Source organism: Mirounga leonina, unplaced genomic scaffold (assembly GCF_011800145.1).
Source record: "Mirounga leonina isolate KUSES-001 unplaced genomic scaffold, KU_Mleo_1.0 Mir_174, whole genome shotgun sequence".
Lineage (NCBI taxonomy): Eukaryota > Metazoa > Chordata > Mammalia > Carnivora > Phocidae > Mirounga > Mirounga leonina.
This window is the reverse complement of record NW_023270451.1, coordinates 57,905,011-57,926,906: the sequence shown is the minus strand read 5'-3', so window position 1 is coordinate 57,926,906 and position 21,896 is coordinate 57,905,011.

Here is a 21,896-nt window from a genome sequence, read left to right as displayed (position 1 = left end):
CAGAGACTTCCTATCAACATGGTGAAAGGAGATGGCAGTGGAAGTCTCTTCCTCTTGCTCCTAGTTATGGAAATACTGGAAAATATGTTCATTTTTAAAAGTAAATAACCAGGCTTTAAAGAAAGAATGTAAAAATCCCTGGTAATGAAGAAGGAATATAAAGTCAGATTTGTAAGAAGATGAAGCCATGGAGGCTCATAGGAGTTTCACAACCAGACAGAGATTTGAGAGTTGGGACTAGAGACCAGTTCAGAGTCAGAAGATGAGGCCATAGACTCATGTGAGACAGACACTGGGACAGTCTCCTGCATCATCATGATTCTAGGGCTGCCCCTAGTGTTAAGTGGGACTGCCGAGATTCTGCCCTCTGGGGCAGGCCTGGGATGGGTTGAGTAAAAAAATGCAAGGAATTGGAATCCTAACTTAACACCAACAGGTGTGAGTCCTGAATTTACACCACTCCTGGGGTGCAGGAATTCCAAAATAAGAAATTGAACAACGATATTGGTACTAGAACTCATGAACCTCTCAGGTCTCTGGAAGAAACAGGAGTGGGACAGTTCTGAAAGGATCATCCCATAAGACAGAGCACATAGGAATTAAAGAAGGAAAGGAAAGGAGAGGAGAGGAAAGGAAAGGAAAGAAGGAAGAAAGGAAGACAGGAAGAAAGAAAGAAAGAGGGAAAACAGAATTCCATGAGGGAGACAGAACAGCTGCAATAACCTGGAGAGTTTGCACACCAAGAACTGAAGATTCTAGAATGATCTGAATTATAATAGCCCAATAAAAAAGCTTAAAGAGATAAAAAGAAAGAATAAAAACCATAATAAAAAATAAAGTATGGAAAAAGAAAATGTGTAGTTATAAAGCATAAATAGTAAGTGAAATGAAAACTTAACAAATGTTAAATAGCAGATTAGGCCTAGCCAAAGAGAGGATTAGTGAAGTGGAGCTATTCTGGAAAAAGTCAATTAGAATGTAGCACAGAAATGTGAAGAGATGTAAAAAAAAAAATTATGAGGAGAGATGGAGGATAGATTAGAAGGTCCAGCATAGGAGTTCCAGAAACATAAAATTGAGATAATAAGAAAGAGGTTGTATGGTTGTAAATTTTCTAGGCCTGAAGCAAGATAGAAGTGCTCAATTTGACAGATTATACCAACATCCGAGTGAGATAAATAGAAACAAATTCAAATCTAAGTTCCTCAAAAACAAACAAAAAATCTTGAAAGCTATCTGACAGAAATGGAAGAAAACCTAAAAGAAATGACAAATTAGACTGAAAGCAATTAGACTTAGAAACTAGATTCAGGAAGCTTTTAAAAGATGGAATGCATCTTTTCAAAAGATTTTATTTATTTATTTATTTATTTATTTATTTATTTATTTATTTATTTGAGAGAGAGAGAGCCTGTGTGTGCCTGCAAGTGGGGGGGAGGGGCAAAGGGGGAGGGAGAGAGAGACTCCATGCTGAGCACAGAGCCCAAACGGCTGGATCTCATGACCCTGAGATCATGACCTGAGCCGAAATCAGTCAGACACTTAACCGAGTAAGCGACCCAGATGCCCCTGGAGTGCATTTTAAAATGTTGAAGTAAAAGGGGGTGGTATGTATTTCTCTACTGCTTGATTCTGGGCTCAGCCATGTGACTTGCTGTAGCCAATAGAATGAAGTGAAAATGACAACATGCCAGTTTCCAATGTAGGCCTCAGTTGTGAATTTCTTCTGTGCTGGTGCCGTCACCTTGGGAAAGAATATGCCTGGGCCACCCCACTGGTCCCAGGAGTAAGATGAGCGACATGAAGAACAGGGCCATCCCAAACATCAGGGAGAAGATAGCTGACCCACATATGCAACCCATGAGAATAAGTCATTGTTTTTTCTGTTCTTGAGTTTTACAGATGGATTATTGGATTATTTTTGTATTACTGATGTAAGAAATTAACACAAACTTAGTGACTTAAAACAACACAAATTCATTCTCTTACAGTTCTGGAGTTCCAAAATGAGTCATACAGGGCTAAAATCAAAGGTTGGCAGGGCTGTTTTTTCGGGAGGCTTTGGAGGGGAACTCATTTCTTAGCTTCTGGGGGCCACCCATTCCATGGCTCATGAGCTCTTCCTCATTTCACTCCAGTCTTTCGCTTCTGTTGTCATATATCCTACTTCTGTAGTCAAATCTGTTTCTGTCTTCTGTTATAAGGACACTTGTGATTACATTCAGGGCCTACTTGGATAATTCAGGATAATCTTCCCATTTCAAGAAACTTAACTTACATCTGCAAAGTCCCTTTTGCTGTATAAGTTAACATTAACAGGTTTTAGGAATTAGGATGTGGATACCTTGGGGAGTAAGCATTATTCGGCAGACCACAATTGTTATATAGGGTTTTATTTTTATTTTTTATTTATCCATTAAAAAAAACCCCAAACATTTCCAGGAGAATGAAAGTTCAAGAGACTTACTGGGCAGAGATCAATATTATAAGAACTACTAAAGGATATAGTTAATAAGTGGCATTGGGTAGTGATTAAACACATGGATTTTTTGGCCAATTGCCTTGGTTCAAATACAGGTTCTGCCCCTTTCTATCTGTGTAACCTTGGGCAAGTTACTTACTCTTCTGTGACCCCTGTGACTCAGTTTCCTCATATGTAAAATGGGAATAATCATAGAAGTTTCTACCTCATAGGTTTCTTATGAGGATTAAATGAATTAATGTCAGTAAAGTGCTTCCAACATTTATAAAGCTCATGGTAAATGCTATTCAAATATTTATTAAATAACAAAAGAACACAGAGGGCGCCTGGGTGGCTCAGTTGGTTTGGCCATCCGACTCTTGGTTTCGGCTAAGGTCATGATCTTGGGGTCCTGAGATCGAGCTCTGCACGGGCTCCTAGCTCAGTGTGGAGTCGGCTTGTCCCTGTCTCTCTGCTCTTCTTCCCACTCTCTTTCTGTCTTTCATAAATAAATAAAATCTTAAAAAAAAAAGTGAATCATTTCACTCCCAACCTGATAGCAAAATTGAAAATGCCTGACAACAGCAAGTGCTAAAGTTACTGTGGGGAAATGGGAGTAGTTGTGTAAATTGATACTACTTTCCAAAGCAATTTGGCCACATCTAATTAGGTTGAAGATAGGCTTATCCTACTAGGCAGCAATTTTGGGTTTACCCAGGCAACCTTCTGGCAAACTTGCACACGGAGACACTTGAGGATGGTTACCATGTTTTATAACAGTGTTTATGATAGGGACTCTATCAGAAGTCAGGTTCCTCAGGAGCAGAGTCTGAGACAGTGATGAAGGTGTATGCCATTTATTGTCAGCATGCTCTTCAGGAGAAACCTGTAAGGGAGTGAGGGAAGCAGTGGCAGGGTGGAGAAATGTTAGGCGAAGATATGGTCTCAGGTGAAGAAGTCTTCATGGTTAGATCCATGAAAGGCTCTGCAACATAAATAACATTGAACAGTTTCTCCCTTGAGGTAATGGGGTCATTTTGTATTCCGTGCCTGTCGTACCTGCACATATGTATGTCACCTCCAGTGTAAGGTAGCTTCTCTCAGCCAAGAGAGATTTCTGGGTAGAGGGGCAGCTTGTGAGCCATCAGCAGCCAACAGTTAGAGCAGCTGGAGGTAGATACACTGCCCAGGGAAAACGGATCTGGGTGGGGCACTACAACTTCCTTAAAAAATGCAATACCTAATGCTCATCCAAAGGAGAATGGGTAAGGGGTGCCTGGGTGGCTCAGTTGGTTAAGCGTCTGACTCCTTATCTTTGCTCAGGTCTTGATTTCAGGGTTGTGAGTTCAAGCGCTACATTGGGCTCCACGCTGAGTGTGGAGCCTACTTAAAAAAAAAAAGGAGAATGGGTATAAAAAATTAAGGCATATGCATACAGTGGAATTCTGTATTATGAATGAACAAGATTTACATGTATCACATGGATAAATAGTGAAAGCATAATGTTGAATTAAAAAAGCAAATTGAAGAATGGTACCTGTAAGTGGTATCATTATGCCTATTAAAGACACACACAAAATATTGGTGTTGCATAGTATGCAGTAAAGATATTGTGTATTTACACTGATTTTGTTAGGATAGTGGTTACTTTTCAGAATGGAAGAATAGGAATGGATTAAGAGGGCTACCAATGGGCTTCAGGTATTTCTGTAATGTTTTATTCAATATGGTACAATGTTAACTTTTCATTAAGTCATGAATTGGGCACATTTAAAAAATATCATTCTCTTCAATTTCCTGTATACTTTATATATATATATATTTTATATAAAAGAAAGAGAAAAAAAATTCAAGGAAGAGAGATATCTGGGCCATGCCAATTTGGAAGGGCACTGGGTGGGTATAACTGAGGTCCTCATACACACATAACTTTGGCTCCTGGCACCCAGGTTGTCTATCAAGAAGACTGTGGTACTGAGAAGCTACATTTGGGCCTTTAATCATCTCTGGGCTCTGGAAACACTGAATCAGGAACTAGAAAGGCCCAGACTTAAACAACCAATCAATAGATCAACTTCAGGGAGCTGAGAGAAAAAAGGGGAAAGGATAGTGAGACAGCAGTGTAATGACAGTATCTTCAATAGAAATGTTTAGCAAATATTCATTGAATCCTTAATATGTATCAAGCAATGTGCTAGGCTGGGGAGTCGATGATGGTTGGCACTGCTTCTACCTTAGGGGAGCTGAGTCAAGTGGAAATCTTTTTTTTTTACATTTTATTTATTTATTTATTTTTGAGAGAGAGAGAGAGAGAGAGAGAGAGAGAGACAGCACGTGAACAGGGAGGAGGGGCAGAGGGAGAAGTGAGAGGGAGCATCCTAAGCAGGCTCCATGCTCAGCTCAACCCAGAGCCTGAGGCAGGTTTCGATCTCACAACGGTGAGATCATGACCTGAGCCGAAACCAGGAATCGGGCTCTTAACAGACTGAGCTACCCAGGTGCCCCAAGTGAAATCTTCTGTAGGGGGAAGGCCTGGACTCAGGGATATCTTTCCATTAGAGGCCAGCAAATATATTTGTGGCAAGAGTCTTTTGTTTCATAATCAAAAATCCCCAAATGATTTCTGTGTAACTCAAATCCTCCAAGGTGCTCTGGAAAAGTAGTTTTATGGTCAAACATTTTAGGAAATGCTGTAAGCCATATTCCCTTCTTGGAGATTCATAAGGCAATTAATAATTAAAACACAAAATTATCAAGAGGAGTTATAGAAAAGAAACATAAAGAAACTACATCTCTCCAAATTATTTAACACTCAAATGAATTTTTTGGAGGGGAGGGTAATGCCTGTAATACTTCTGTAGTGTTTTGTGAAGTTTATTTTGGTCTCTGTATTTGCATTATTATTTTCCTCGTAGTTTTGAAATATTTCTGAAAGGTTTATTTAAAAAATATTTTAAACTAAACCTTCATTCCAGTGTTTCTGTTTAAGTGTTTAAACTCCAATTTGTGCTTAAAATATTAACCACAGGTTTAGCACAGGTATTTTGTTTGACTTTTATGGAGAATTAATACCATGAAATTTTTTACAAGTTATTTTTAGGTCTTCAAAATAACAGTAAGGCAGAGCATTTATGATGGGCATGTAGACCATTGTGCTTTTTGCAGTTTGATTTTATGGTACCTACTTTAAATGTCTAGTATAATGCTCAGTCTTCAGTCTTTTGAACAAACATATCAATAGCCTTAAATCAAACTACCATGGGAAAATATATTACTGTGTCACAACCTTATGCAGCTATCCACTTAACTGCATCCTATAAAATGAACCAGGAGGTGTAAGTTTACAAACATAACATCTGAGGTGGTGGTAAAATTAGAGCTAAATAACACGTGCAGTTTAAATTCTCAGTATAAAGTCATGAAAGGCCGTAATTTTAATATACTGCTGCCAAGGGGCAACTGAGGATTAATGAGCATTCCTAATAAATATGTTCAGTACTAAGAGATATAATAAAGCTTCAATGTTATATATAAGGTACACACAAACATATTTTTTGCATCTTTTGCTAGATCATGGGAATATTCAACTAGTATATTTTCTGAGTTTAAAGAAATAATAAAAACATTTCACTCCATAGAGTAATTTTTGGCACAGAATGGTTGCTCTGTAACTGTGACTATTTATTTACTGTGAGGTTAAAGTTTTTTTCGTTTGATTAATCTAACCTCCTTTCAGAAATTATAACAGAATTACTTAAATATGGAATATGAGCGGTGCCTGTGTGGCTCAGTCATTGGGCGTCTGCCTTCGGCTCAGGTCGTGATCCCAGGGTCCTGGGATCGAGTCCCACATCGGGCTCCCTGCTCACCAGGAAGCCTGCTTCTCCCTCTCCCACTCCCCCTGATTGTGTTTCTGCTCTCACTGTCTCTCTCTCTGTTGAATAAATAAATAAAATCTTAAAAATAAATAAATAAATATGGAATATGAAACCATTTCCAAAATTTGATGAAATATATTATTTAATTTTTATTTGCACAATTATCTGTTTTCAGTAAGCTCTCAAGTTAGTGAAAATTTCTCTAATATGTGTGTGATCTTGAGGCTGCCACTTATGAGCTGGGTGACCTTGGACAAGTTATTTAATCTTTCAGTGTCTCTTTTTCTTTATCTCTAAAACAGGGATGCTAATAAGATTGTCGTGACAATTAAATTGATTTAATATATGTAAAGTGTTGAAAATACATGAAAGTGTATGGCACAAAAAAGTATACCATAAATGTTAGCTATTATTACTATTATTTTGAGTGTATACCAGAAGACTATAATTGATTAGTAATGCACCATTTTTTTCACCAAAATCTATAATCACAATTAAGCATGCTCAGATCTATTAGCCTAACTCAGAAAAACAAATAGTCTGGGTTACATCTTATTCATAGTTGCTTATTTGATTCTTTTTTATAGGAAAATTTACATAAAGAATTTGGGTAGGTGTTTTAAGTTTGGAGAAGAGGGGAAGGCTATTGTTGGATAGGGAACCTTGAAGATTCTCCCGTTCTTTGGTGTGCCTTAAGGTTTGTACATTACTTTTTAGTTAGTATCAAGAGTGCAAGAACTCACTAGCTTAGAACCCAAACTTCCCTCATCTATCTCTTTTTATGTTTTAGCTTTGTTTCCATCTCTTTCTAACAGCCATTCCCTAATTCTTTATCCCTCATGGGCAGGTAGTTCAGTAGGCAGAATCAACAAGCCTTAGGAGGCTTGGTGAGGGCTATACAAATTGTACGTTATGGTTGAAAGTGGAGCTGGGAGAACAAATTTGCCTTCTTTTTATCCTCCCATTTAAATTTCTGAACTTACCAAAATGTTTCTTCATATATTTTATAGGCATAAGTATATGTAACTTTTTATTTTCAAGGCCATATTCGTAGAAGAAAAGGTAGAGAAGTTACACAGAAATTTTGCTCACTAAACTTTAAAAGAAATTTAATGAAGTGAGACTATTGCTCAAAAAAGTTGAGCAATGAGAAATAGTGATGACTGTTTTTAAAAAGTTTGGAAAAACTAGATTAGGAAATCAATTGTAATGTACAAAAATATAAAAAGAAATATAAAAATATTTCTTACACATATTAGGAAACATGTTCTTTAAGTGGAAAAACACAAGAAGAACTGTAAGTAGATTCTTATAATAATTTGTATTTGGCTGTACTATGCATCAATTTGTGTCTCTCCAGTCTATCTAAAATGCATTAATATATGAACTTTAGGCCACTATTGAAGACACAGTAAGAGTGTATGGCAGAGTTTGGAATGAGAACTAGAAAGGTTGAAAAGATAAAATGCTCTAATCTGTGAGCTTTCTTTCCAGCTTACATTCTACACCTATAGAGACAAGAGTAGGGAAGGAAGTGTACATATTAGAAGTAGAAAATCAGATTAGGATTTGGAGGACCTGGTCCTAAACTATAAAATGAAATGAAATGAAATGTATTAAGCTATTTTAGCATTTTAATCACTAAACTAAGTAATTCTAGTGATATGAGTTACCAGTTTTGAGGACAGAGGTTGAAGAGGTTACTGAATGTATGTATGTGTACATATACATACCCACATATACACACTCAGACACACAATATTAGCAACATATTTTGCAGATAAGGGAAAATACATATTAGCAAGAATATGAGTCATGGAGAAATATACATGACACCAATTTTAAAAGTGTTATGCTGTCAGCACAAGAAATGCTAACCTAGATTATTATTTTATTCTTATAACTAAGCAGCTGACATGAGTACAAAATCCCATTCAAGGTCATTGGAAACTTTGAATTTGGATTGGCTCCAGGAGGACATTGGATAACACAATAATTGTCCCCCTGAGTGCCAGCAGTTTAGTAAGATTCACAACGGGTAAATATTTTTTATAAAACTCAACTTACAATTTCCTACCATTGGGCTATTCCAAGATTTACTTTTTATAAATTAGAACAGTGCCTACAAAAAAGACATGGTGCAGAGGACATAAGTATGAGTTTGCTTTTTAAAAACCTTGAGAAGCTAATTTCCATGCTCAAGATAATGTTTCAAAGAGATTTCTTTTCAACGTGTTTTCTTAGGAGGGCAAGATTTCAAAGAGGAAAATTAGCAAAGCAAGGTAACTGTGATACTGCCATCTGGAGTTTTCAGTTAGCATTTCTGACTAATACTTTGGCAAAATTACTCACAAATATTTCCAGAGTTGAGAAATAATCTTGTAGCACTTTCTGTTCTTATTTTAAGGATATCAAGGCATTTAAATAGTGCACAGTTTGCACAGCCTAGCTGAAGGGAGTGGGAGCATTCTGGGTTTACTCCCATGCTTACTTGTTTCATGCTGTCTGCATGTAGAATAATGTATTTGGAAATGGTAAGGGAAATGATGGGCCCCAAACTCTTGTAATTCAATGACTAAAGGAAGATTAACATATACAGTTGTGTAAAAACAGACATACTAATCTAAGAGATGATTTAAAACATTATTGGATATTAATTTTAAAAAATCAAAACTGTTGAGCAAAATGAAAACCTTAGAAGCACAGATCGTGGAACTGGAAAGGTCTTTAGAGATCATTTCCAATTGCCTCATTTTACAGGAGAGAAATATGAGGACCAGGGAAATGAAGTGACTTTCTTGGGGTCACATCGAAAGTCAACAGGGCTATGTCAGCAGAGCTATGATGGCGTTCAAATCTCCTAACTTTCTGGCTATGCTCATTCGCCGAGAGTGTTTCAAAGAGTGTTTACAACCCTTAGTCACAGTTTAACTTTTGGTTAACTCTACATTTACTCCTATTTTTGTGGCAGCAAAAATAGCCCAAAGTGATATAATTTGCTTCAAGTCAAATACATAATAAGAAAAAAGGCAAAACTTTCACTAGTCTAATTTTTCATGTGTAGTTCTTTATTATGTGTATGCATGTGTGTGTACGTGTGTGTGAGTATGTGTGAACAATCCCCTATCCACTATCCCCAAATCCAAAAAGCTCTAAAAACTAAAAGTTTTTCATATTTGGGACAAACTCCATTGTTGGCAAAACCTGATGTGAACTGATGCATGGCTATTTATAGACTTCATAACACCAGCAAGTGTGACTCCTCATGTATTTCACTTTAGAAACAGTCATATGTTTGATTATAGGGTGCTGCCCTAGGCTCTGGAAATGATACATAACACAGGCTCAACATAATTTATCACATTTTCAAATCCTGGATCATTCTGAATTCTGGCTCCAAAGGTTTTAGATAAGTGATTGTGGATCTTCAATTGGTCCATGATGTGATTTCATTACATAAGTTTTGGCTTATAACCAGGCAATTCAGAACAGCCTTTACATATGATTTTCTTTGGTTCAAAGTATATGAACCAAAGAGAATTAAACGAGATAAGCAGAGTGCTATCTATGTGGGAGTAAATATATAAAATAAGGAGCTCAGTTTCATCAATATTATTTGTGGTCAGGAAGCCCAGGGTGAATCTGGTATTCAGTGGAGGCAACTGCCTCATCCCACATTTCTGATAAAATTTTTTGTCTTTGTCCTTCCCCCCCCTTTTTTATAAACTTTATTTTATAGCCTTTGAATTATCTTTATTCTAAGTTACATCAAATGTTAGGATATATTGGGGGAATATATATGGAAATATGTACCCCAAGCCTTACATTAAGTCTGTGTTCTATTATCTACTCAGTAGTGAAGTTGAAGACTAATCCATCAAATAATGTTTACAGTTTATAGTTTAGATTGTGTATGCTAAATGGCTTAGAGTTTAAGTGGGTTTGACTATACCTGATATGATATAGTTTTTCTTTAGATTAAAGCCTTATATTTAACCAAAGTCTAGGTAAGCTCAGTGTCCTTATAATCTGTGCTCAGCCTCAACAACATCCACTGCAGAGTGTATGGCACTGGATTTCATTCCATCTGGAGTTGCAGTTTGACCAACGGGGCAGATAGAAAGGAAGGGGCAGTCATTAGGGCAAACTCACAACAGGGCCAGCCCTTTCCTTGTTTGCAGGAAACTTCACCAATTGAAATTTTTGACCTGTCATACACTGTTAGGATAGACACACGCACGTATGCGCGCACGCACACACACACACACCCCAAGTGGGTAAGAATTGACAACATCTTAGATTTTTCCATGTCCCTATTAAGGATCCTAAAAGTAAAGTTTATAGATGAAAGTCAGGCTTTTTGGTAAGCATTTGCTTCCACCATAATTTCAGATGTGTTCCTAGAGGCATAAATTCTATTTCTAGACAATCAAGTTAAATCTAAGACATTTGCTTATTTTAATGCATGCAGATCTCAATGGAGGATGGTATCCCTTCTTTCTGTAAATAGTTCCAATTATATGGTAGTTGTTTAGATTGTAGTATTTAAAGGGACATATATGATATAATCCAACCCTTTCTCTTCATCCCTGGGTCAAACAGGAAGAAAATAGTCGGATCTAATGGAAGGATACAGGACCAGGAATCGGGTCCTTCCAGCTGCACTGTGGCCTGGCTGTGTGACTCCAGACAAGGCATCTGCCTCTCTGGGCCCCAGTTTCCTCTCCTATGAAATAAGAGGACTGTCTACCCTGTTCAGCTCTAAAATGTTACTATTCTGTGAGAGGTGATCATCAGTAGACTCTTAGTCTACTTTGGACCCCTTCACCCAGAGGAGAGGTAGCAAATTTCTTCCAAATATGGGGCAACTTTTCTTTGCCTGAGGAGAAATTTTTAAGCATGGGGCTCTGAAATGGCTGGAGGGGAAGGAAGAGGCTGCTGATGAGCCCAGTTTAAGAGTTCCCTCCTCCCTAAGTGCATGCTTGTGACTACTGAATGGATTTTAAGGAATTTATAGGAATAGGAATTTATAGGAATAGGATTTTAAGGAATTTATAGGAATAGGAATTTAAGTAATTAAAAAAAAAGTTTCACTCTCTGCTATGCTTGGCTTTAATATTCTGGCCTTACTTAGATAGAACTGAAAAATTTTATTTTGGTAGTCAATAGCTAAGCATTGATTCTTTCTCCCTCTTCATTTCTGCTAAATAATCCAGATCACCCCTAAGGCAAGTGGATGCCATTCAAGGAGAAGGTCAAATAAAATGAAATGTGAGATAAAGAAGCATATAAATATATTTCAGAAAAAGGTAAATTACAATTTGTATTGTTACTGGTCTTTGCTTCTGTATTTTTTTATCTCTTCCATGGTACGAGTAAGAAGTCTCATAGTCAGCGATGGTCTGCAGACCAAATCTGGTCATCTGATTTTGTATGACCTGTGACCTAATAATGATTTTTACGGATGAATATTTGCAATTGATTTGATGATAGAACACTCTAACTTTTATCCCCCCATTAAGTGAATTATTACCGTGGAAAAGGATTTCACTTTTTTTTTTTTTTTTTTAATTAGAAAAGTCTTTATTTATTTTTGAGAGAGGGGTGGGGAGGGACAGAGGGAGAGGAAGAGAGAAAGAATCTTAAGCAGGCTCCATGCCCAGCACGGGGCTTGATCTCATGACTCTGAGATCATGACCTGAGCTGAAATCAAGAGTTAGACACTTAACTGACTGAGCCACCCAGGTGCCCCGAGAATTTACTCTTAGACCTGTATTACAAAAAAATTGTACTCAATTATTATCACTATATTTTGAATTTTGCCAATAAAAATTTTTTTGGAAATATGCTTTCTTCCTAGTATATAAGTATCAACATGCTATCCTTTATTTTGCTTCTTGTCTCACAAAGGCTAAAATATTAACTATATGGCCCTTTCCAGAGAAAGTTTGCCAACCCCCATGTTAAAGTATGAGGCTACCATTGCTATGCTAAGAATATCTATGCTATTCTTGTGCTAAAGAGGCAGAGTCTAAGGTGAGCAGTGGATAAGTTCTTCCTCTTTCTGTCTTTGACAAAGGACAATCTCTATTCCCAGATAACTTTTAGAGAAAAATCAATGCCAAACAGTTTTCATAAATCTTTGCGCTTTTTGCTATTCTTATAAAAGCTTTTTTTCTGGAAAACCTAAACAGGACTGTCCAGACATTCATTGGGTTGGTGCTCACAGTGTGGTGCTAAGGAAGTTAATGTGTGCCCGGCTAATTCATAGTTAGAAATAAGCTTTGATCACTGGTCTGGTTTGGTTCATATCACTTAAGTAGAAATAGTTTAAAAAGCGCCTGAACTATTTACAGTTGGAATTAAGTTCTTTTACTTACATTTCTCATCATCTCTACATTTAGCTTTAGGTAATCTCTGTAGTGGTGTGATTTTTTCTAATCACAGTTCATATTTTATCACTTTAGCTGTGGTAATTACCAGGTATGTTCTACATTAATTTTTCCTTAATTACCCTTATTTCCTTTTAGTACTACAAACAGTGAAATGTGTTTTGTTCCACTTTTCACATCATACATTGATCCATTTAAATTTGCAATGGTCTTTATTGTGATGAAAATAAATTATTTTTTGTTTATCCTTTTAAAATATCATTACAGTTATTTCGTGGTTGATAATTGTGTAGGTTGGTTGTACTGATTTGGTACATGCATAATCATGGAATTACTTCACATCCAAGTTTTTAAGTTTTTAATTTAATAAGTATTTTTAAAAGTTGTATTTATTTTTTTGCTGAGATCTTCAAAAGTCACTTGATTTATACTTCATTTTTGCTTTTTATTATTTTCTTTCTTGGCATCTGTTTGATAATAATAGTACTTAACATAATAATATTTCAGTTACTCCAGATTTACCCTGCGCTCGAAGGCACACTGGTACCTCTACCAAAGATGCAGAGAAATCTATTAGAGGGAGAGTCCAGGGATGAAGTTGGGTAGCCTGCCCTGACGTTTCCCAAGTGCTCCTCAAGCGTTCTGTGCTCTCAACCTACAAAGACTGCAGTTTTGATCTTCAGGGAAGAATTGATTTAACTTCTACATTTACACTTTTATGATTGTATCTTTAAAGACTTATTACCTTAATAATACCTCCCATATGCCACTCTTTTTCAGAGCCAGCACTCCATGCTTATATTCCATAATCAAATTTTCTCTTTTAGATGCCTGTCATTTTTCATGGACTTCTCAAGCTTTCTACATTAGGGAAAGATTATGCATGTAAAAGAGCTGAACACAGAGCCTGACACCTAATAAGTGTTCAGTAAATGGTAGCTGTTGTCATAATTTGATTTTATTTGGCTTAAAAACCCTATGCATTTTTGTGAAAATTCATTGAGATTATTTTTACATTGAAATTTAGAAGTCTGGTTATAAGACTGAAGGTCTGTAGTTGGTAAAATTCTGTATTTCTCAAGACACCTTATGGGGGGATTGCACTAATATCACTCTAAGCATTTAAGAGAATTGTTCTGAGCACTGTTTTATAAATCTTCTGTAGAAATAGTCTTACCTAGATCTAGTCTATAATAAAAACAGGTTATTTTCAAAAAGCTTTTTAAATAGAATACCTATTTCTTGGTCCCAGTGGGTAGCTGAAGTGTTACTGTGTATTTGTGCTATGTGGGTAAGTATTAATTTTAGAGGATCTCTGTGGAGTTCCTGAAGACTGCATAGGAGGGCCCAGAAGAAGGCTCATGTTTTTTCTGCATGAGAGATCTTTTCCCAAATATTTGCCTACTATTGTGAAGTCAGCACTGGAATCCCAGGAACCTTGGATTTCAGTTTACTTCTGTAACAAGTTTGCATGACCTTTCATCAATGCTCTGGACTGTGATTATAATTTTAAAAATTATAATTAAATTAAATCACCATTAAAAATATATCCTAATTAATAAAACTATTCTAATGAATCTATAAGATTAAATAATCAGTTTCAAGGAATATCAATGCTGACCTCATTATTTTTTTCCTTTGTGGTATCACAACTCGGCTAATCAAACCCAAAGAATACTTGCCAAATTCATTTATTTTGGTAAATAGTTGTCTTTCCTGCTTGTCTTACAAGTGAAGTGTGGTTGGTTTGAGTCCAGGAGATATCTAGCATGTAGCCAGGACAGTCTCCAGGAAGGCCTTTTCCAACAGGATCAGTCTTATCTTAGTCCAAAAGAAAGTGATTTCTTTACCAATCAGAACAGTTTACATGTAGATAAAAAAATAACAAATGGCCATAAACACCATCAGGAAAGCTTTATTGGAAACTCCCTTTGAGATAAATTTTTCATTAGTCAAGCAAATGGTCCTCTTGCTCTTTTTGGTCAGTAGTTTTTAACTGTTTGTTGCAAAGACAGCTAATACATGGGTGGCTTGGCATCCACTGCTGCCACATTACTGAATGCAAAGTAGCTCAACTTCCATAGATTTCATGAATTTCTCAAGCTGTATTGCCTCTGGGAGCCGTTTCGTCCATTGAGACAAACAAAGGGCATTGTTTATTCATGTAACAAGTATTTATTTGAAATTTACTCTGTGTCAAGCACTGTGGTAGAGGTCGGGAAAATCGCAGTAAATTAGACAAAATCCCTGCCCTCATGGAGCTTATAGTCTAACTGGGAAGAAAGCCAACAGGGTGATAAGTGCTATGATTGAGGAGGTTCAGGTTATTATACAACCACATCTGTAATTTAAAAGGATGGATTTACTCGGTTGATGACTCTATTCACATGTTGGGTGGCTGAAGCACTGATTAGGTAGCTTTTATGGGCATTGATTTTTCCCAGAATTATGATTCTTAGTGTGGATGAAGACAGGGTACCTAAGACTTTGGTAGAAAGAAGGAAGGACTAGAGGCTGGTAGATGATAGAAACCAGGAGAGATAGCAAAATGGCATAAGCCTCAAAGGAGCAGGAAGTTTCCTGAGGACAATGACTCCACCTCCCAACTCAGCTTGAGAGGGTGTAGAGAAAACATCATTCTTTTGCAGGCAAGGAGGTAGAAGGAACGTTTAGTGAGGAGGCTGGTGAAGTTTGCTAACCAATGAAAGGAGTTCCAAGGGCACCCATGGAAGGTGTGGGAGGGAGAAGAACAGTGGAAAGTTGGCTCAGTGGAGAGGAAATAAAGAGTATTTGGGGGATAAGTGTCCTGGGGCAGACAAATGGTAAAGGGGGGTCATGTATCTTGGAAGGTGACTAAGGTTTGCAGAAATATGAGACTCAGGTCCTTCTGAGTCACTGGGAGGGCAATTGAACTGCATTTCTGAGGGATATCTGTTCTCATTTGGGAGACCCCCCACCTTTTTAGAGGTCAGCCAAGGTCTGGCTGGATTGTGTAGGCACAGAGACTGGTTGGTGGCCTCATCTATCTGGCCTCATGTGACAAGGCACTTGGAGGCAGTGAGAGTCCTCCAGGACAGTGTTCAGGATTCAGATGTGAGCTCACCAAATCATATCTAAATCTTGCTGATGTAGTAAAGTTCAATCTGAAAAGACCACCATTGCTTATGCTTTCTTTACTTGTGCCTGTCTTCAAATAGGTTTAGAAGAATCTTACAACATCATTTTAATAAGTTTTCCCCAAATTATGATCTAATAAATAATTAAGAGTGTAGGGGAGAGTCAATAAAGCAAGGGTTGGGAAGGAGGAAGAGAAAGATAAAAGCTGTGAAGGGAAAGACAAAATACTGGAAAAATCAGGATAAAGCTAAGACAGTTGTAAGCAAATTGCAGGCTACCTGTATTTGTCATTCTCTGTGAAAAAGTACTTTATGTGATATTCAAGTTGGTACAAAGCTCTGGAGGAAATGGACAGTATCAGGGCAGATCTGTTTACTCCCAAAGCTTCCATACCCCTCCCTACACACGTGCACTGCCTTTCAGATTTATGTGCCACATGTTTCAACATCTTCAGACTGTTCCCAGAAATGCTGTTGGCTAAAGTAGAATCTCTTAAGATTGGTTCATTCTTTGTGCCTTGAGTTGGTTTTGTTTCATGTTTCCATCCTATCTTCCCTAGGCTTTTGCAAAGGGGAAAAAATACATCCCATGATACTCTATTAGTCTTCCTAATATTAAGCATCTTGAGATGGATGAAACCCTCCCCCTCTCAATTATTCCTCCTCCTCCCCTGACCAGGCCCTGGCCTTGTTGGGCAGTGGTCTGCAACCTTTTATCCAGAAGCCTTGGGTGTAACAGGCTACAGAGAAATGACTTGAGATCCTGGACAATTGCTTAAGGACTGTCAGCATTTAGGGCACCTGGGTGGCTTAGTCGGTTAAGCTGGCTGCCTTTGGCTTAGGTCATGATCCCAGGGTCCTAGGATCGAGTCCCGCATCGGGCTCCTTGCTCAGCGGATAGCCTGCTTCTCCCTCTGCCTGCCACTCCCCCTGCTTGTGTTCTCTCTCTCTCTGACAAATAAATAAATAAAATCTTAAAAAAAAAAAAAAGAAGACTGTCAGCATTTACTTACTAGTCAGCACATACTCACCTACTGGTCATAGTATTAATAATAGCATAATAATAATAATAGTGATGATGGGGCGCCTGGGTGGCTCAGTCCTTAAGCGTCTGCCTTCAGCTCAGGTCATGATTCCAGGGTCCTGGGATCGAGCCCTGCATTGGGCTCCCTGCTCCGCGGGAAGCCTGCTTCTCCCTCTCCCACTCCCCCTGCTTGTGTTCCCTCTCTCGCTGTCTCTCTCTGTCAAATAAATAAATCTTAAAAAAAAAATAATAATAGTGATGATAACTTTCTCCATGATTCATGTGCAAGCCACTGTTTAAAGCATTTTAATTACAATATAAGCTCCATGAGGACAGAGATTTTTGGCTGTTTTGTTCACTGCTGTATCTCAAGAGCCTAGCGTGGCACTTGATCCACAGAAGGCAAACAAATATTTTTTGAGTGATGTTATTTATTAAATTATCACCACAATTATCTGAGGTAGGTACTATTATTGTATCCAGTTTACAGATGAGAAAACTGAGTAACAGAGTAGTTAAATAATTTGTGAAGGTTACATAGCCAGAAAGTGGCAGAACCAAGTTTTGAACCAAGCAGAATTGTTGCTTTACAAAAATGTGAAATCAATTTACCTAATAATCACAAAAGAAAGTTGGTCTATATGCACAATGAAATGCACTTGGATAACCTCACTTTGGGACAGCCAAGTATTGAACGAATTATATTAAGCCCCTACCATAATTTTGCTACATGCTGAATTAACTTAATAGCTTTAGTTGTTATTGTTTTTTAAAAAAACTTACACTTTCTGCACTAACATTTTATAAATTGTGAGCTATTTTCCAACCCTTAAGAATATACCTCTTTTTGTTAATCCAGATGGCGTTTCTTGAGATTGCCAAAATACACAAACAACATAAAAAATTAACATTTCATTTTTAAGGGAAAAGTATCTCCCCTTTCTGAAAATTCAGTAATCAAAATTCTAGAAGCCTAAAAATGCAAATCATATGCAATTTCATTACTGGTCATCAGAAAGACATACATACCCCTTTTAATGTATCATATTCTAAAACACACACCTGACTTCCAAAAATGTGGAGAATGAGAGGTTTCCATGCTTTTCCATATTTAGAAGTTTCCAAGGACTGTATTACAGCAAATGCTATAAGTAGTATTTGTTTTTTTTTTTTTTTTAAAGATTTTATTTATTTATTTACAACTAGTTCTTAGAAAGATGAAAGAATACCTGACAACTCAGTTCTGACATCTCATGGAACAATGTATCTTTCAGGACACTCCTGTCTTCAGATTTATTTGTAGCAACTGAAAGGAATTAGTAAAATGATTTAACAAACGTGGAAACATTCAAGAACAATCTTTGCTCTTAGCTCTGGGATAAGGAGATGAGAGGTATGCTGCCTGTCTCTGAAATAACTCATAATCTAAACAGGATAGCAGAAAAGAAAACAAACAGAAATGAAAATCCAGATCATAATAAACCACAATGCAGGTGCTATGACTGTGGAATTCACAGGGTATGCGAAGCACTGTGAAGGAGTGGCTGATGTAGTAGGGAACAGGCCTACAAGTTTCTTGGTGGAGTTGTCACCTGAACTAAGTTTTGAAAGACAATCTAGATGTTTCTAAGATGGACTAATTAGTAAAAAGTATGAGGCAAGAGGGAGGAAAGTCCCAGGAAAATGCCAGTACTTAGGTATGCCTGGAGCAAAGCCTGTAAAGGACATGAGCCTGGAGAAGTCATCAAGAGTCACATTGAGGGTGCCTGGGTGGCTCAGTCGTTAAGCGTCTGTTTTCGGCTCGGGTCATGATCCCAGGGTCCTGGGATCGAGCCCCGCATCGGGCTCCCTGCTCCGCGGGAAGCCTGCTTCTCCCTCTCCCATTCCCCCTGCTTGTGTTCCCTCTCTCGCTGTGTCTCTCTCTGTCAAATAAATAAATAAAATCTTAAAAAAAAAAAAAAAAAGATGTTTAAAAAAAAAAAAAGAGTCACATTGAGAGGGCGCCTGGGTGGCTCAGTTGGTTAAGCAACTGCCTTCAGCTCAGGTCATGATCCTGGAGTCCTGGGATCGAGTCCCGCATTGGGCTCCCTGCTCAGCGGGGAGTCTGCTTCTCCCTCTGACTCTCCCCCTCTCATGCTCTCTCTCTCTCAAATAAATAAATAAATCTTTAAAAAAAAAAAAAAAAGAGTCACATTGAGGAGAACAAGCCCAAATGCAGGGAGACTGATTTTTTGTTCTAGAAATAATTGAGAAATAATGATGATAAGCAGGGAGGGACAAGTTAAATTTGCGTTTGTGGAAGGATGGTTTATTGAATGTCTGGTGAGATAATATTTTGAGAGATTAGCTGATGTTTTATTTTCTCCTTGTATTGCCCCCTTTCTCTACTGTTTGCCTGCCTTGACTTGACAAATTCAGACTGCTAGTCTTACGCTCATTGCCTTAGAATTGTAGCAGGAAATAAAGTACCAAAAGTCTGAGAAATTGTGTCTCTGAAACCTAAACTTTTTATTGGAAGTTTTAAAAGATTTGCGGAAAAAGTAAAAGGAGTTTGAGAGGATACAACATATATTTAAGATGTCTTGGCCAGAAACATAAAGGGCTGAATATTTTTTCTAGACTAAAAAGATTCTGACCCTATGTGAGATATTAACCTCTGTCTTGTTCTTCATGTATTCCTCTCTCCTTTTCCATTTCTAGAAGGTGGCCTGGATTTTGTGTTTCTTGGCCTGGAGGAGTTTTGAGTTTTAGTGTCTAAAAGCAGAGTTTCCAGAAGAATCTTATTGAGAGAAACCTCACCTTGTTAAGAGGAGGAAGAGGAGAGGCAAGAAGTCCGTTAACCTGGAAAGGGTGAAGGTCTTCAGGGCCCTTGCAGACCTGTGCTTCATTCCCTTGTTGTGTCCCAGGAAGCTGACAGACTTTAGGAAGGGAATAGGATGGGGTACCCTTAGAAGGCTGAATTCATGGTAATGGCTCTACCAGCTTCAGCAAAGATTCCTATCCTTTGGGAGAATTAGCTGTGCCACCTACCTTCAAGGGATCATATTTTAATCTCCGTAAGACTCTTGGGATCCCTATACAATCCTGGAGGAATAGAGTGGAGGAGATTAGAAGAAACTCAATAAAAACTAAGAATAAGATTTTCTGCTCAAAGTTAGATTTAATTAGGTTTAGGAAAAATAATTTGACATCCACACTTGAGTTGGTGGATTGAAATTCACACTCAGTGCACATTATAGAATGATTTCTCTGGTGTTGGGGAAGAAGTACCGGAAAACATCAAAACTGGAAGAAGGCAATGGCTTAGGAGACTTATACTTAAAACCAAACTACCAAGGATCTAAACTTAGGCAGGGACTTCATGACTGGAGAGAAGTTGATAGATCTGAAAGATGCTCAGGAGATGGAAGTGAGAAGAGAAGGAGTATCAATCAGGTTCCAGTCTGGAGACAGAAACCACACAGTGATTTGAACAGGGAAAGTTTCATATAAAGAATTTTTTTTTTAGATTTTATCTATTTATTTGACGGAGAGAGAGAGAGTGCACAAGCATGGGAAGCTGCAGAGAGGGAGAAGCAGGCTCCCCACTGAGCAGGGAGCCCTCTGACAAAGGAAAAATGTTTACAGGGTCCAGCTTCAATATCACAAGCAGGGCAATGGAGGGTGGATTTGGAGCTCTGAGATAATACATTGATAGCTGGCATGAGGTTGGGGAGCACTCTAAGATGACTTTTAGCTTAAGTGATTGAGTTTATGTTGATGTTTTTTCAATAAGGAAGGAATAGGAGGTTGGGGGGGGAATTGATGGTCAAACTTAATGAGTCAAAAAGATTGTGTGTAGAATGAAAAGGTGACATGACTAATAATTGAAACATGAGAATACCAGTACTTTAAGGTTAAATGAGGGAGAGACCCTTATGAAAGAAGCTGAGAAGAAGAAATGTTATAGGAGGTAAAATTGGGGGGGTTGTTATGGAAGCCAACAGATAAGAGAGATTTAAAGAAAGAAAGGAGGGATGAATAATGCCAAATACTGCAAAGAGGCCAAGTAAAAATAAGAACTGAAATATGTCAATAGGATTTAGGAGCTAGGAGATCTTGTACAGTTCTTTATCATATATAGTATAAGTATTAAAAGTGAATAATAGGGATTTGGACCATGCAGGTTGAACAAGTCATTTGCTAGAATGTTGTAAGGTGGGGAGATGTATAAGATGCCATGACTGTTTTCAGGGATTTACTTTAGAAAAGGAGGAGAGGCATGTATAAATAATCCCAGTAGAAGATGCACTGCAGTGAATGTTGTATGAAACAACAAATGAAGTGTAACTAGAACACAAGGGAGGGAGAGCCTGTCTCATGCTGAGAGGATCAGAGCAGGCTTAATTTGAAGGAAGATGCACTTAAGTTGGGCTTTTTTGCAGGATAGGCAGAGTTTCAGGAGGCAGAGATTAGAATAAGCAAAGACACTAAAGTGGAAAGATGCAAGACAGGTAGGAAGACCATGAAGTTTGACCTCTGTGTGATACGTTTAATGGTAAATATTGAGGATACTACAAGAAATGGAGTAACATGGAGAGGAATTTTTATATAGCTGTTGACCATTTAATGAGTACTCGGTAGGCAATGAAAAGCCAACAAAAGTAAGTCAGGACTTGACCAGCACTGTGCTTAGTAGGATTACTAGGGACAAATGCATGGAGGACTGTTTGGATGAATGATAAACTAGAAAGAAATATATCAAATCAGAGGGCTACTGAGGTTGGCAAGGGACTAGCCCAGCTCAGAAGCTTTACTTAGGAAGGAGTGAGGAGATGGCTCTGCAGGGAACTAAAGGAATTTGTGAAAGAAGTGACAAGAAATAGTGTTGAGATGTTGGAATCTAATTGAGGGGAAGTAGAAAGGATACTAGAGCTTATAGAGATTGTTTTGGGGAAGGTTACACCATTAGTGGAAATGGAGAAGAAAAATATGGGTAGTTTGGGTTGAGAGGAGCTTTAGTTCTGGACAAATTGAATAATCTTA